Below are 4632 nucleotides of genomic sequence, written 5' to 3'. Positions count from 1 at the left end.
ACACAGGAAGAAGACGGCTGTCTGCGAGCCAAGGAGCGAGGCCTCAGAAGAAACCAACCTTGCCAACACCTTGATCTCTGGCTTCCCACCTCCAGAACTGTGAGGAAATAAATTTGTTGTGTAAGCCTCCGGTCCATAGTGCCTTGTTACGGAAGCCCGAGGAAACTAACCCAGCAAGATTCCCAGCAATGAGGGAAGAGAACAGGGGCTTCCCCAGCCACATAGAGAGACTCAGGACCCTCGGTAAAACAACAGTTTGAACAAAAATGTCACCAAACCAGGACAGAAATGAGGGCAGCTCGCCTTTGGAGGAACTAGCCTTTGCTCTGAAAGCAAGATTGGGAAATATTAATTGCCACCATTGGCTTTGGCGATCTTGTGTGACTGGTTCTTAACAACATGCTTCCTAGGAGTGGACAAACAGCAACGTGGGCATGTTGCCGGGTCACCTACTTTCCACCCTTCTAGATAGGGGGTAACCAGGAATGGAAGGCAGTATGCCTCTCCTGTCACCATCTCTGACGTGGTCACAAAGAGCCGTCCTCAAGCCCCACTACTTAGCTTAGCAGTGAAAGAAGGACTGAGGAGTCTGAAAAGTTAGGTTCTAGCTCAAGCAGATCAATCACGGAATCACATCACTATCTCTGCAAATCAGCCTCGTTATTTGTGAGAAAAATTCCTATTCCTCTTGATATCACAGAGGTTTTCTCTCAAGTAAGACCATTCATTACTACTATACCCCCCCCATCTGCTCCCCAGAACTGTAGTGGGCTTGTTATAAAGACATAAAATAGGATATCTAAGCAAGCATAATATAATTGAAGTTGAGAAATGGAGGGAGGAAATGGCTGTATATTATACTATGCCATATAGATTAAGCCCAAAATTTAGCTCCGGGCATCCTGGCAGCCAAGAGGAAAAGTGGAACACTTTCAAAAATAGGAAAAAGAGGGGTACTTGGGTGGCTCAGCCAGTTAAGCCTCCGACTTCAGCTCAGGTCATGATCCCATGGTTCTCGAGTTTGAGCCCCGCATTGGGCTCTGTGCGGACAGCGTGGAGCCTGCTTCAGATCCTGTCTCCCTCTCCCTCTGCCCCTTCCCCGCTCACATGCACTGTATCTCAAAAGTAAATAAACATTAAAAAAAATAGGAAAAAGAAAACTGTAAAGTATAAGATACTACGGTTTCACTTACTATACTCTTTTAAAGTAAACATTATACATATTTAAAATGATAGTTTTATTTTAATGTGCAGATTCCAAACATGAACAGAATGCACCCAGGTTGTAAACTCGAATTCCTTGCATTTCTAGACATTTTAGGCTTTTGAGACTTGTTGAGTTTAGGACAGATTCACTTATCCCTTGTAGCCTCTTCCCAATCACAATCTCATGTTCTAGGCAAATCCAATCAACTTTTTTTTTTATCTCCTTCTCTCTTTATAAAAATAGCATCTATACTTTTTTCTAAGTATGAGAGCAATCCCTGCTCCTAGTAGAAATGCATAAAATATTGAAAACTATAAATGAGAATTAAAATATCCGTGGTCCCCCTTCCAGATAACCGCCACCGACATTTCTGTGGATTTCATCGCATTATCTTCTTTATGTTTTCTGACTCTCCTAGTACTTCTTGACCCACAGATTTTTGCTTGCCTCTACCTTAGAAATGTTGGCACTGGATAAACACTGTGTAGGAGCCTCTAGATTTACCAGCTTGTCAGCACCTCCCGGACTTGGAGTTTGTTTCCTTTAAAAGAAAAGTGAGCAGCCCGTTCCTGGTGCCAGTCTCGCCTCTCCCGCCTGCAGAGCCTTGGGCAGCAGCTGCCTCCACGGGGCCGAGGCGTGGACGTGTCATCGTGGACAGCTGGCGTGACCAAGTCCCACTCTGTGCTGCAGATTGCCAGCAACCCCGGTCTAGTGGCAAACTGAGTTCCAAGCCACTATAATTGTCTTTGTCCAATATTCCTAATCTTCTCAGTGAAATTTACCTGAAGGCAGAGTGGGCTTTGAGAAAGGGCTTCTCATCACCGCCCCACTCCGTTTAAAAAAAAAAAAAATCCACAGCACGATTCTGAACTTTTTTGACCCTTCTCTTTATAGTATTGATTCATCATTGACATAGAACATTGTATTTGTTTCAGGTGTGCAATATAATGATTCCGTATTTTTGTATATGGTGAAATGATCAGCACAGTAAGTCTTGTTACCATCCGTCACTGTCTGCCCCTTCTCAGTCCACTGTTGAAATTCCAAATGGATACAGATTAACACACATCATTTAAAAGTACCACTCCAGGGGCGCTTTGGTGGGCGGTTGAGCACCCAACTCTGGATCTCAGCTCAGATCATGATCTCACAGTTCTTGTGTTTGAGCCCCACATCGGGTTTTACACTGAGAGCGTGGAGCCTGCTTGGGATTCTCTCTCTCCCTTTCTCTGACCCTCCCCCACTCTCTCTCTCTCTCTCTCAAAATAAATAAATAAACATTTAAAAAGAATCCCACACCAAGAAATCTGATCAGCCAGTCTTTGTGAGAATTATGCTAACCTGTGATTTTCCTTTTCATACATGATTCTAACTGCACCAAGGGGTGGAGGACTGATTGCAGGGAGTAAGAGAAGCCATTTTATTTCATTTTTTTAAATGTTTATTTATGGGGGACGATAGTGGGACAGAGAGAGAGAGAGAGAGAGAGAGAGAGAGGAGAGAAGCCCAAGCTGGCTCCATGCTGACAGCAGAGAACATGATGTGGGCTTGAACTCGTGAACTGTGAGATCATGACCTGAGCCAGGATCAAGAGTCAGACACCCAACTGACTGAGCCACTCAGGCCCCCTCTGTCTTCCATTTTTCTATTTCCTTTCTTCCACATCAACAGCCCTAGTTTTCAGAATGTCAAGAATGGTGGAATCAGGGGTGCCTGGCTGGCTCAGTTGGTAGAGCTTGGGACTCTTGATCTCAAGGTCATGCGTTTAAACCCCGCATTGGGAGTAGAGATTATTTAAAAAAAAAAAAAAAAGAATGGTAAAATTAGAATATAATTACCTATTTGCTTTATTCCACATTACATATCTGACAACCTCAGAATAGTAAAACCAACATTATCTCAAAAAGAAAAAAAAGAACTGAATAATACCAAGTGTTGAAAAACATTTAAAACCACTTTTGCAATCCCTATCAAAATAACACCAGCATTCTTCACAGAGCTCAAACAAACAATCCTAAAATTTGTTTGGAACCAGAAAAGACCCTGAATAGCCAAAGCAGTCCTAAAAAAGAAAACCAAAGCAGGAGGCATCACAATCCCAGACTTCAAGATGTATTACAAAGCTGTAATCATCAAGACGGTATGGTACTGGCACAAAAACAGACACTCAGATCAATGGAACAGAACAGAGAACCCAGAAATGGACCCACAAACGTATGGTCAACTAATCTTTGACAAAGCAGGAAAGAATATCCAATGGAATAAAGACAGTTTCTTCAGCAAGTGGTGCTGAGAAAACTGGACAGCGACATGCAGAAGAATGAGCCTGGACCACTTTTTCACACCATACACAAAAATAAACTCAAAATACATGAAAGACCTAAATGTAAGACAAAAAAACGTCAAAATCCTTGAGGAGAAAGTAGGCAAAAACCTCTTTGACCTCAGCCACAACAACTTCTTACTCAACACATCTCCAGAGGCAAGAGACACAAAAGCAAACCTCGACTATTAGGACCTCATCAAAATAAAAAGTTTCTACACAGTGAAGGAAACGGTCAGCAAAACTAAAAGGCAACTGAAAGAATGGGAGAAGATCTTTGCAAACGACATATCAGATAAAGGGTTAGTATCCAAAATCTATAAAGAACTTATCAAACTCAACACCCAAAAAACATATAATCCAGTGAAGAAATAGGCAAAAGACATGAATAGACACTTCTCCAAAGAAGACATCCAGATGGCCAACTGACACATGAAAAAATGCTCAACACACTCATCATCAGGGGAATACAAATCAAAACCACAATGAGATACACCTCACACCTGTCAGAATGACTAACATTAACAACATAGACAACAACAGATGTTTATGAGGATGTGGAGAAAGAGGATCTCGTTTGCACTGCTGGTGGGAATGCAAACTGGTGCAGCCACTCTGGAAAACAGCATGGAGCTTCCTCAAAAAATTAAAAATAGAACTACCCTACGACCCAGCAATTGCACTACTAGGTATTTTTCCAAGGGATACAGGTGTGCTATTTCGAAGGGGCATATGCACCCCAATGTATATAGCAGCACTATCAACAATAGCCAAAGTATGGAAAGAGCCCAAATGCCCATCAATGGATGAATGGATAAAGAAGATGTGGTACACACACACACACACACACACACACACACACACACACACAGTGGAGTATTACTCAGCAATCAAAAAGAATGAAATCTGGCCATTTGCAACTATGTGGATGGAACTAGAGGGTGTTATGCTAAGCAAAATTAGAGAAAAACAAATATCATATGACTTCACTCATATGAGGACTTTAAGACATAAAACAGATGAACATAAGGGAAGGGAAGCAAAAATAATATAAAAACAGGGAGGGAGACAAAACATAAAAGACTCTTAAATATGGAGAACA

Source organism: Lynx canadensis, chromosome A1, assembly GCF_007474595.2.
Source record: "Lynx canadensis isolate LIC74 chromosome A1, mLynCan4.pri.v2, whole genome shotgun sequence".
Taxonomy (NCBI): domain Eukaryota; kingdom Metazoa; phylum Chordata; class Mammalia; order Carnivora; family Felidae; genus Lynx; species Lynx canadensis.
The sequence above is the reverse complement of the archived record's forward strand: the minus strand, read 5'-3'. Positions refer to the sequence as shown.